Source organism: Marmota flaviventris, chromosome 1 (genome assembly GCF_047511675.1).
Source record: "Marmota flaviventris isolate mMarFla1 chromosome 1, mMarFla1.hap1, whole genome shotgun sequence".
Classification (NCBI taxonomy): Eukaryota; Metazoa; Chordata; class Mammalia; order Rodentia; family Sciuridae; genus Marmota; species Marmota flaviventris.
The window spans coordinates 174,055,018-174,068,523 of record NC_092498.1 but is presented as its reverse complement, the minus strand read 5'-3'; the positions used below and the strand labels follow the sequence as shown (position 1 = coordinate 174,068,523).

The 13,506-nt window shown below is 35.5% G+C and overlaps 1 pseudogene; it reads right to left on the bottom strand.

The window, feature by feature from the left end:
* Positions 1 to 10,645: 10,645 nt before the first annotated feature.
* LOC114104989 (mitochondrial import receptor subunit TOM6 homolog pseudogene) lies at positions 10,646 to 10,875 on the bottom strand (annotated as a pseudogene).
* Between the last annotated feature and the right edge of the window lie 2,631 nt (positions 10,876 to 13,506).

Here is a 13,506-nt window from a genome sequence, read left to right as displayed (position 1 = left end):
GTGCATACATTATAGACATTTTTGGCTAACAAGGTCTTGCTGATAAAACTATGCTTAACCTTACAGATTTCCAATGAGAATTTGCATGTGCCTTTTCCTTCCTTAGGAAAGTAAATGAAAACCTCACCACTTTTAAAATTGAGTTTAGAAAAAATTAAAAAATTTTCACATTGAGAGCACACATAATTGTTGGAAACCATTTTTGTATGCATGGTAAATATATATACTTCTCATATTTCAGTAATTTAAAGCTCACACAAATATGTCAAAATATACTCTATTGTTATGTATATCTAAAAAGAAAAATAAAAAAAGCTCGCACAGTCCTTTTGCCTTATACTGTTGCCTTTCTAGCTGTGTATAATTTATAGAAGTTGTGTTATTGTTTTGCAATCCTGTCTCTGATTTCTCACTCTTAATATATTCACTAGTCTATTACTGTTTAGGTTTTTTTTTTTTTTTTTTTTTTGGACTGGGTATTGAACCCAGGAACACTTTGCCACTAAGCTACATCCTCAATCTTTTTTATTTTTTATTTTAAGACAGGGTCTCATTAAGTTGGTTAGGGTTTCACTAATTTGCCCCTGGCCATGAACTTGTGCTCCTCCTATCTCAGCCTCCCCAGTTGCTGGGGTTACAGGCATGTGCCACTGTGCCCAGCCAGTCTTGAAGTAGGCATTTTCTCATTGTGTCCTTCTTGCTTGGTTCTTTATTCTCTCCATTTTTTCCCCTTTTGCTCTTATAATCTTGTAACTTTATTATTTATGATTGATTAAGCAACTAAGAAAGTTTTAAAAGCATACTTGAACTATGTTTGAATGGTAAGCATTGCTGCCATTCCTATCTTTTCCCCCATCTTTTCGCAATGCTTATTGCGAAATGTCTTGTTTGTTTAAAACAATCAATCATCTTGTATTAGCCAGCTTCATTTTCGTTTGCTATATGTATCCCCTTGAAAACTTTCATATGACTTCCTTTGAAAGAATGCAAGTTGCAGTTTTACTGCTTTGCAACTTCTTTGTTTCAGGATCTAATGATGTGAAAAATATAGTCAGAAAATGTTGTTGTGGTTTAATGCCTTTGGGATAGTTAGTTAAATGAAGGACATAAGTATTTTTATTTTTTTTTATGTGAAAACAGCAAGAAGAAAATGTTCTCTCTCTCTCTCTTTTTTAACACTTCTTCTGAATATATTGCTTCTAGGGTACTGAGTCTTATTTTCGAATCTTTTTTTTTTTCTTGTAAAAGTATCTCTTGATTTCCCATAATTTCTTAAATTGAAAACTGAGTGATTGTACTGATTGTTTATTCTTGTAAAATCCTCCAGTTTGGTTATGAATGCTAATTTTAACGTCAGGGTATTTAAAAGTTCACTTGTTTTAATATATACTTGGGATTTGGATAGTTATCAAATTTTTCAGGGGTAAAAAACATGAAAAAAACTCTTTTTGCGGGGGGGGGGTCTGCCTTTTCTGGACTCTGAAAAAAATAGAAATTGGAATCATAGAAACAGACCATGAATTTATTTTTAATGTATTTTCTTAAGTCCAAATGTGTATTAGATTGCTTATATTGTCTTATTTACATAATCAATAGTAGTGTTTTAGTTACATTAAATACAAATCTTTTCACTCAACTTAAAATGTTTACAGTAGGTACAATTGTTAATTTGAAAAGCTGAATAATGGTTTTAATTTTATAATTTTGGTGTCCGAAAAAAATATTTGTCATGAAATAGAGGTTAAATGTGTTGGCTTATATGCCTAAAATTTTGAAGAAGAATAGTTAGAGGGGAAAAGAAATGGATTCATTTTAACTCTAGATGGCAGTTAAACACAACTAACAAAGATCAACTTTTTTTGAAACACAGAAACACAAAAATAGTAAAACACACACATAAACGTGCATTTTGTCTTACCATCCAGTTAATTATACTCTCAATGTGATGTCTTGCATTGATATACTAAATAAACATGTATAAAATGTAATTATACACAAGTGAAACATGGTGGAGGCCTGTACCTGCGATTTTTTTTTTTGAGCTAGTAATAGTGTATACACCTGTGCATTGCTTGTATTTTCTTTTGTAATTCTTTTTCCGCACTCAGATTATTACACATTTAATTCTTGAAATGTTCAGATAGAAACAAAGCCATTTTCATGAAAAAAATGTGTACTGTTAAAGACTCAGAAATCTAGCATAGATATCCATGCATGTCTATTTGAGATTGCATTTTCTTTTCCTTTGCTTTGCATTTAAAATACATTTTTACATGTAAGTATTTAATTCACAGTGTTGGCCTGTTGCTTCAGGGTACTAAAATTGTGTTTCTAGCATGTATAAGGGAAAGGAAAAATTGCTGGATCGTGGTTCTCATCTCATAGTCTCAGCTCTTTGAGTGTCTTTTCAATACACTTTTAGAATGGAATTGTCTCTTGTTTATGATTACCATATGCCATAGGATGTCTAGCACATAGTACAAAAGGACTTAGGAGAGGCCTAAAGTGTCTCATCTGACTTGTCAGATGGCTTAGAAAAGGAAAAGTTTAGCTCTAAACATTTTTATTCTAGACTTTATGGGAAATAACTGACTCTCGTTGAAAGGATTTATTTGATTCTCATTTCTTGTAGTTATAAATTTATGTTTTGAATCTGTCTAAATGGTGAATTATTGTACAGACCTCAACTAATGCCCATGTTGGGGGGGCCTCACTGTCCCCACTCTTGTAGACCTTGTGAAGTTGTTGTAAGGAATGTTGCTTTCAAGAAACAAAGGTGTGGAAGTATAGATGAGCCTCTAGAATCTAGAACCTCATTGAACACTTCAGATCTTGGAATTAGTGATTACCTTTAGGTTGTTTGTAGAATACATTTTGAGTAGAATCTCCAAGAACTGTGATCACATTGGAGAGGTCCTGTGACAGACTGAAGCCATTTCTCTGGGCTCTGTACTCTTTGTAGCAGTTTTTGGTTCCTAATAGGTTCTTGATAAATACCCATTTAAAGTTGACATAATGATAACACTGTTTTCTTTTTTAAAAGCACAACTAAAAAGTCTTATGTTACCCAAATACTGAAGTGAAAGAATTTATCCATTTCTTTTAGAGAAGCTTGTATTAGGATTTTTTAATTTTTTTTTGTTTTAATTAGTTATACATGACAGTAGATTGCATTTGTGCACTTTAATATATTATATATAGAGGGAATATAATTTCTTATTTTTCTGATTGTACATATTGTAGAACCATATTGGTCATGCAGTCATATATGCACATAAGGTAATAAAGTCTGTTTCATTCTGCTGTCTTTCCTATCCCCAAATCTCCTCCCCTCCCTTCACTCTCCTCTAATAAAGTAACTCTATTCTTCCCTAGTGACCCCCATTGTGAATTAGCATCTGCATAACAATAAATAGAATTCCTGCTCACCTCCCACAGATTGTTGCCTTGCAAGAATAAAAGGTACCAGAGCTGCTGATTTTTAAAGTTCAGACAAAAATATGACTTTTTGTGGAAAATCATCTTGTATGATCTTGTATTAGTAAATAAGCCAAAATTTACAAAGCAAAGATTTTAAAACATACCAGTGGAATGACAGTATGTAAACTTTAGTATGTAGAATTCTCATTTTAGCTCATTTTTATATTTTAAAATTGATTTCTTAAAATCTTTTTTGCAATCCAGTCATTCTTCTTTGAGGATATGATGTAGGATAGAAGAGCCTGGACACCTGAGGCATTTTTTTTTTTTAGTCATTTATTTATTTAATTTTTTAAAATACATGACAGAATGTATTACAATTCTTATTACACATATAAAGCACAAATTTTCATATCTTTGAATAAAGTATATTCATGCCAATTCACATCTTTATACATATAATTTTTTTTTGCATTACAATTCTTAATACACATTTATACCACAATTTTTCATATCTCTGTTTGTATATAAAGTAGGTTGACACCCAATTCGTATCTTCATACATGTACTTTGGATAATGATGTCCATCACATTCCACCATCCTTGCTAATACTTTGCCTCCTCCCTCTCCCTCCCTCCCCTCTTCCCTATCTAGAATTCATCTATTTGTCCTATGTTCCCCCTCCCTACCCCATTATGAGTCAGCCTCCTTATATCAGAGAAAACATTCAGCATTTTTTGGGGGGAGATTGGCTAACTTCACTAAGCATTATCTTCTCCACCTGAGGCATTTTTAGGAAGCAGGTTTATTGACTAAGGGTTCAGAGGAGCTATCTCCCAAATCATTCTCTGTACAGAGAAGCTGGAAATTATTTGAACTTTATGCCCAGTGGGAAGGGGTTGAAGATTTACATTTTGTAGTTTTATTCTCAAAGAATTACCTTAAATTGAAGTTTTGGGAGTGTCACTGTGTGCTACTTACTTTGTGTCCAAAAGCTTAAGTACTAAAGGACTGTGTGATCATTTCTTTATTAGTTTTGTCTATTTTTTCTTCTACAGTCTTTTGTATGATTATAGTAAACTTACAAAAATGTGAATCGGAACTGGTAAAGTCCCCTTCTTCAACCTCCACACTGGCTTTCCATGGCAGGAGTAAAACCCACATTCTTGCAGGTCCTTGCTTGAACAGAGGTCCCTCTTAACTCTAAAGTCATCTCTTGTCCAGGTTCCGCCTTGTTCCCTGTGGTCTTGCTGATGCATGCCATGCTTAGTCTCATTTCAAGCACATTTGCACTTTGTGTTCCCTTTGCCTTAGAATATCTTCCACAGAACTTTACACAGGTCACATCTTAAGAAAGGTCCTGCCCACTTCACCAAAGATAATCCCTTTTATCATAATTTCTTACCTTTATCATTTTTTTTCCTCAAACTTATGATGAACCCAGGGCCACTTAACCAGTGAGGCACATCCCTAGCCCTCTTTCTGCATTTTGTTTAGAGTCAGGGGTCTTGCTGAATTGCGTAGGCCTAGCTAAATTGCTGAAGCTGGCTTTGAACTGAGATCCTCTTACCTCAGCCTCCTGAGTCTCTGGGATTATAGGCATGCCCCACTGGGCCCAGCTGCTTTATAATTTTTAATAGCACTAACTTTTACCTGATAAATGTTTGCTTACTTGTCTTTTTAACTGGTATATGCATTTTAGGAGGACTAGAGCCTTGCCCATCTTGATGATAGCAGTATTCTTAATACCTAAAACAGGACCTAGTCCTATAATGCTTAAACAATTGCAAAATTAATAAAGTCTAGATAGCTGTTGTGATGTTGTGTAGCAGAAGAGAGATTTCAAGATTGGGAAGGGCTTTGGACCGGGGATACTACAGATTATGGTCCAGGTGCCTCAGTGTGGTACAATAGACCTTTTGCCCCCAAAGCCCCCCAAAGCTTTTTCTCAGTATTAGAAATTTGACTTCCTATATTGTATGACAGAATTAAAAATGGTGTCAGACATGCTTTATAGAACTAAATTAAAATAAGTGACCTTTAAGTTTTGCATGTGGACTACAAAGGCGCAGAGATTTAAAATTACTGATGTGGTATTTGCTTTGCTTTATATTATCCGTAATATGGGTAAACTTTTGATAAAGAAGCATTTCACAGTAGAGACAGCACAGAAAAATGTTATATGGTTAAAATAATTCAGCCTTGTTGATTTTTTTCGTGAATATTTTTGTTGTTATAATTTTGTTTTGCATGTGAACTTTTTTTTTCTATAAAAGATAACAGAGGTGGGTGAGAATGGAACATTCATTTATTTCATACACCCAAAATATATACCAAAGCTGTATAATTTTCTAGTTCAAATGAATTTCTGACTACTAACATACATTCAGATTTCTTCTAGGATCACCCCCCCCCCCCATGATAGCTTTATTATCTATTGAGTGCTTATGTGATTTTATGGAAAAGTCTGTGGGGAAAAAAAATGTTGTTTATGTAAATTTGCTTCTCTTTCAACTTTTAAATATATAAATATAGTTAAACTATAAAAATTTCTACCTTGATTGGTTAAGGGTAGACCACACTTAATCAAAGCATGTATAAGAAAAGAAATGCTGAAGTAGTAAACTCATCTTCCTATCCCAGATGTAATAGCAATTGTATCCCAGTTTGTGCTGTGATTAGAACTAAGAGGTGTGACCTTCACAACTGAAATGTGAGGGCATACTTCACTGGTATTTGGTAGAAAGGCAGTGTGTTGAAATAACAGTATTGCCAAATTAGAACTCCTGGGTTCTGTTCTGGCTTTGCTACTTTAGAACTCAGTTTCACTGAAGGAAAATATTGCTTTCTTTTTCTGCAGGATGCTTATGAGGGCCAAATGAGAAAATGAATATGAAAGTGTTTTCAGAATTGAAAGGCACTGTAAAATGTAAGGTTTTCATGTTAAAGTGGCATTAATGGAAAAAATAGATCTATTTTATTAGACTATATCACACATTTTAGTACTAAGTTAGTGTAAAAACCTTATAGATTATTTAATTTGTAACATGGATCTCTCCATGGACTCAGTTTCCCTTGATTATAAGGCTCTGGGGTGTTTGTTTCTGATTTACTATATGAATTTCTAGTTTGTATTTTCCCCTCCCCTCCCTGCTTCCCTCCCTCACTGCCTCCCTCCCTCCCTTCCTTCCTCCCTCTTTCTCTCTCCATGATCCTTTTCTTTTCTCCTTTGGTATTGGAGACCAAATCCAGGACTTTGTTTGTGCCAGGCAAGTGCCCTTACCACTGAGCTGTACCTGCAAATCATGAGCTTTTTACTTTTTTAATTGAGTTTTGTGAACTGATTTTCCCATGTCTTTTAGACTCATAATTACTGAGAATTCATCTTTTGTTCTGGAAAGTTAAAAACGAATTCTTAAAAGTCACTGATAAGTAAATCTCAACTTAATTTCAAAACTCTTTTAAACTCTGAGTTTCCCCAGAATGTAGAATTAACAAATCTATTTATGTATTTCTTTAAAGCACAAAATAATAATACTGTTTAATCCTCAGATGTATGAAACAGATTCCACCATTTTTTACTTATTCTTTATTTTTTTTAATTAAGAAAAAATTCCTTTGTTTTAATAATCTTCAAGAAAAAGTATAATACTATTCTTTCATTCTGTTTTGGTTTTCTTTGACTATGACAGATATACATAGTAGAGATTTAATAATGAAAGAATCTGTGTTAGATGGGATGAACTGAATTTTTAAACTTATTAAAATATCTGTATTTAGTTCCCCATTTGACTTCCATTAGGTCAGAAGGTGTCCTTTGCTTCTCTTTATGTTGTGTATGTGTGTGTGTGTGTGTGTATATATATATATATATATATATATATGTATGAATGTGTGTGTGTGTGTGTGTGTGTGTGTGTATATATTCCCCCCACACACACATGGTACTGAGGATTAAACCTGGGGCTTGTGCATGTGAGGCAAGGAATCTATCAACTGAGGTATATCCCCAGCCCTGCAGATATTCCCAATGAGTGTTCCACTCATAAAAAACCCCCACAACTTTCCCTAAGTCATACATTTATAAAGTAATGACTTTGTTACATAATACAAGTAAGTGACATCCATGTTTTTTATTTTTAAACCAAAACCCTTTATGTTTTATCCCTTCCTTTATTCAGCAAAATATCTTTAAATCTGTTTTGAATATATCAAGATATTTAAAAGAGTTGTACTATTTGTATTTGAATTTTGCAATCATTCTGTTGGACACATTTTTAAGTAGAGTGAGTCGTACCTAAAGCTGCAGAATAAAATTGTTACCTGTCTTTGGGAAGAAGAAATATGCTTTTGAGGAAGAAAATTGAGAAAACCGTACTGACTCAGACAAATAGTCCGTTTTATAGTCTTTATTGAAGAGTCACTGTGGTGATGTACCTACATCACACTAACCACACATTGGTTCAGTGGTGGGACAGTCTTCAGTGACTGTCACTTTCAGACTAAGTCTAAACTCTTTAGGTTGATAGTCAAGTTCTTCCATGGTATACACTTCACTTATTTTTCCAAGTTCATCTCATTTTTTTTTTAAACAAAAATTTTGTTTTTGCAAGGCTTTTTCTAACTTTCACAAAGACGGAGTGTCCTTTATTATTATTTTGTTACCAAAGATTTATCTATCTTTTAATGCCCAGCTGAAGTATCATGGCCTTCTTGGAGCTTTTTGTCTGAATGCCTGTAGCATTTATTTCTATTAATATCTGTCGACTTGGGACCCATGATAAAACACCATGTATTGTTATTGAGTTTTCAGGTCTGTATCTGTTTTCATGTGCTTGTGTTTTTATGCATGGAGACCATGTATTTTCATCGTTTCTAACTCTTACAGGACTTAGAATATATAGAGATAGGCATATAAAACATGTTCAATAAATGTTAAAGGGATCGTGATAGTTAACCTTTCTGTTGTTGTATTTCTTAGTTGGAAGACTGGTTTAACAATTAAGGATGGGCTGACCTCAGTTTATTCATAGAAGCTAGGGTTTGGATTCTTTTAGCCCAACAGCATTCTTGAACAATATTTCCATTTTGGAAACACTGACACAAGTGTTTAAAACATCATTTAGGAAAATGAACACTATTTAGTCATCATACATTCTCTTTATAGAGTTGTCAGTTACTGAAAGCCCTCATTTCACATACTCCTATACAAGGGATTATGTCCCTGTCAACTTCTCATGTTAAAGGAAAACCATTCTGCCCAAGGCTTTTCATGTGTGCATTGGTCACTTGATGTCTTAGTGCCTGTTTCTCTTGCAAGGTAAGACATAGCTCAGGTCTTCATTTTTCACCATTAGTTTACCAGGACAGCCTCTGCTTAACTAGTTGAGGAACAGATCTGGAATAAATTGCCATAGTAGCAAGAGTTTAAGAACCAAGGGGTTCATCTTACTGTTAAAAAAAGTTTTCATGTTAACTAGTCAGAAACTGTTTCCAAGAGAAAGTTATCACCTGCATGTTGCATGAGAGCAAAGCGGAGGGCATTCTAAGGAAGAGGAGGGACGGGAGGGCTTGTAGGAGTGAAGCAGTGAGCATTTGGGTCAGTGTGTGGTTAGAGTGAACCTATCTGGAGCCAATGTGTGAGCTGAAGAGGAGAGGAGATAGAAGATGGGATAAATAGAAGTAGTAAAGGGGGGGATGATGATATTTTTAAAGACAAGAATTGACATTTTCAGACAGAACTGATCAATGTTCTAAGAAGGATTAATGAGATGAAGTGAATTGGTTTAAGGGAAATTAAGAGAACTTTGTACTTGGGTTAGCTAAATGATTGTCAGATATCTTCATGAAGACATTGGCTTGTATCCCTTTTGCCTGTATCTGGTATGGCTTGCAAGTAGCCCAAGCGAGGCAACTCATTTCTTCAGACTTTCAACCAAACTGTTGTTTTAAAGATACACTGGTTATTCCTTAATAGTAGATTTAATCTTGCCTTTTAAATTTGTTTTTCTACCTCTTTAATGTGAATGTGAATCTCAGAATAGTCCCAGTGGATTTCATTAACAAAGCGATGAGATCTTATTTTAAAAGCATATGTATGATGTAATTTAATAATTTGGTAGCTTTTCCTTTTCCCAATTATAACTCAGTTTTTTTTTGTATTGGGAATTGAACCTGAGGGTGCTTAACCACTGAGCTACATTCCACCCATTTTTATTTTTTGAGACAGGGGCTTGCTAAGTTACTGAGGCTGGCATTGAACTTGTGATCCTTTTACCTCATCCTCCTGAGTTGCTAGGATTATAGGCGTGTGCCATTGCACATGGCTCCAACTCAGTTTTTACTTGATAATTTTACATAGGGATTTACTGACCTAAGTTTTTCCATCAACAAATACATTAATAACTTCTAACAAAGCTGTGATTAAATTGTTCATGTAGAGTATCACATCACCTGGGAACCATACATACCAAATGTTGACTTTCATTTGGAAAATAGAAGCAGTCTGTAAGGGTATGGCTTATAGTAGAAAATATTTTTTGCCCAGTCACATGATTTATATCATTTTCAAAGAGTGACTTCCTATTTACTAGATGTAGAATTCTGGGTTGACAAGTTTTCTTTCAACACTTTAAATATGTTACTCTGTTTTTCTCTGGTTTATTTGGTCATGATACTAAATCTGATGTAGTTCTTCTTTACTTTTAGGTGATTTTTTAAAAAAATATTTATTTTTTAGTTTTAGGTGGACACAATATCTTTATTTTATTTTTATGTTGTGTTGAGGATCGAACCCAGTGCCTCGCGCATGACAGGTGGGCATGCTACCACTTGAGCCACATCCCCAGCCCCTAGGTGATGTTTTTATGAATCCCTACAGTGGTCCTCAAGACTTTTTCTTTGTGTTTGATTTTCAGCAGTGTGAGTCTGCTAGGCCTAGCTTGCTTTGTGTTTTCTTTCTTGCATTTTTTTCTTTGTGAATCTTAAGAATCTTAAGAACTGTGTGCAGAACTTTACAGAATAGAGGCAGCACTTGAGCTGAACCAGGCCTCTGACCAGAGACTGGAGCTGAGGTGGGGAAAGGGAAGGGGGCGTATCTTGTGCTGCCATTGGCAGTGACAGTCCATATCAGCTACTGCTGGGGCATATCTCATGGTGGTCAGATTGTAGGCTCTGTTTTTGGAAGATTTGAGTACAGCACAGGAGTCCCATTAATCTACTTGGCTACACCCCTGGCTGAGGTGCCATTAGGTCCATGTCACTAAAATTCCTGGCCAGCTACGTTCCCACAGCAAAGTCCCAAATTGAGGATCAAGTTCCTCTGGAAATCATTCCTGTCATGGCAAAGCATTAGATGTCCTGGAGCCAGTTTCCTATGTTGTCCAGAATTTGGGGGGGGCTTCATTTACTCAGCCAGTGGTGGCAGCCCTCACTGCAATCCTGCTGGAAGCCATTGATATCTTTGGGCTCCCTGATTTGTGTTTTCTAACCTCCTTTGATCTGTGGTTTGGTGCCACTAATTTTGGAAAATGTAGATATTATGTCCACAGATATTCTGCTTCTTGATTTTTTCCCCCCTCTCCTTCTGGGATCCCAATTATATGTCTCTATGTCACTAGATGTTCCACAGCACTTGGATTCTCTATACTGCTTTTCTGGTTATTCTTTTCCTATTTAAATTTCATTTTGGATTATATATATTAACCTGCCTTCAAGTTCACTGATTCTAATAAGTTGACATTGTGGTATTATTTTTGCATTTACCTGACAAAGGCTTTTGAGTTTTTTAATGTTCTTATCTGTTACTCTTTTTATCTTTGATGAACGGTTCAACTATTTTGCCTACATTTACACGTTGTTTTTTCTCATGTGGCAGGAGCCAGATGCAGTGTTGGATGCCTGTATTCCAAGCTACTAGGGAAGCTGAGGTGGGAGGATCACTTGAGCCCATGGGTTCAAGTCTAGCCTGGGCAAAATAGTGAGATGTACATCTCTTAAATAAAAATAAAAATTTAAAAATTGCAGAAAATTAAGAGAAGTAAGGATGATTACTAAGTTTTTAATTTGATCACTTGAATAGATGCTATTGCTATTTTTTTAGGTGTCAGGAGACTGGAGAAGGAAAAGGTTAGGAGAAAAATTTGAGTTGTACTTTTGTCATGTTAAGTTTAGGATGCTTACTAAAAACTATGACTTGAAATTGAAATTAAAAAAATATTCATTTGGATGTGAATCTGAAATTCATGGTATAGACTAGGGCTAGATGTAGACTTTGTGAGCTATTGACATATATCCTGTATGTAATTCCATGAGATTGGATGGAATGAAATCCATCTCATAGGGAGACTATCAATATACAAAAATAAAAAGGGGTTACTTTGGGGCTGGGGTAGTGGCTCACTGGCAGAGTGCTTGCCTGGAAGGTGTGAGGCACTGGGTTCAATCCTCAGCACCACATTAAAAAAAAAAAAAAAGTACATAAACAAAGGTGTTGAGTCCATCTACAACTAAAAAAATTAGGGATTTCATTAAAAAAAAAAAAAGGTCCATTGGCAACTTAAAAAAAAAAAAGGAATTCTGGGAAAGTGAAGCTTTAAAAAATAAGTAGGGGCAGACTACTTTAATGGGAATGTGAGGCATGCCAGTGCTCACATGTTAAAGACATGAGATGAATGAAGACTTGAGAAATAGCAGATGCTGAGGTACAGAGAAATCTCTTCAAAGCCTGGGCAATTTTTTCTCAGCAGAAATACTTAATTAAGGGAACTGGACTTGTTAGACCCCGGATGATTCTCAGAATGTTCCTTACCAATGAGCTAAAGAAACATTCCAAGAAAAGCACAGAAATCAACTACCAAACTTCATTTATCTTTGTAGACAGGTCTGATCACTTTATCAACCCTCATGACTAACTGTCATCCTGATAAATATTTACTTTGTGTTTGTTATCTACCTAATAGCTCTAAGTTCCATGAAGTCAAGGATTTACTTTGTGGACTAATTTATCCCTAGCACCTGGAATGCCTCCTGTACCAGCTCTTACCATAATAGTTGGTAAATGTTTGTTGAATGTTTGGAGAGGAAGGTGGTATGCTGAGCAGTGATGCATGACTGCAGGTGCAGCTACTTGGGAGGCAGAGGCAGGAATATTGCAAGTTCAAGGCCAGCCTGGGCAAATTCACAAGATGCTATCTCAGAATAAAATAAAAAGGATTGGGGATATAGCTCAGTGGTAGAGTACTTGCCTAGCATGAGTAAGGCCTTGGGTTCATCTCAATACTGGGGAAAAAAATAAAAGAAAGTGCTGTTTTGCTGACAAAACTAGTGGAGTTAAGAATCAAGAAGACTGTGGGATGATGTGAAAAGATTGAGACAGTGGAAGAAAGGAATGGATCTTGTGACTGTAGATAACTTTTACAAGAAGCTGTGTTTTGTCATTATTTTTGCTGCTGCGCTGAAGATTGAACCTAGGCCTTGTGCATGCTCAGCATGTGCTTTGCCATGGAGAGACACCCCCAGCCCTTTCTAAGAAGTTTTACCATCAGGGGGAATAGTTAGAATAAGATTAGTCAGAGGATTCTCGGCATCAAGAGAAAGTATTGTAAGTTAGTAATAATCAGAGTATATTTGTAGAGAAGGATATATCTGATTCAAGTGAGGGAAGGCTCAAGTGAGGGAAGGCTCAAGTGAGGGAAGGCTCAAGTAAGAGAAAAGGACATTAAACAAAATGACATTCTTGAGAGGACATGAAAGAATGGGCCACCTATGAGTGGTGGAAGATGGAAGAGCTTCCGAAGTCACAGGGATCCTTCTTCCACTGTGACAAGGGGAGGCAGATGTGGATTATAGATGCAGGGAGGTTGATGAGATCTTAGGGCTATCTTCAGGCAAAAGCCAACTAAGTTTTTTATTGAAACTTCCTTAGGTAAACTTCTTACCCAGTTGTCAGTGGTGCTGCCATAATATATTATAGAAACTGTCCATATTTTTCTTTGGAGTATTTTTGCAGTATATAGTACCATACCATCCATTTGGGTTCATGTTTTATAAGCAGAAGAATATGGTAAGGGATGTTTAATAAGAGA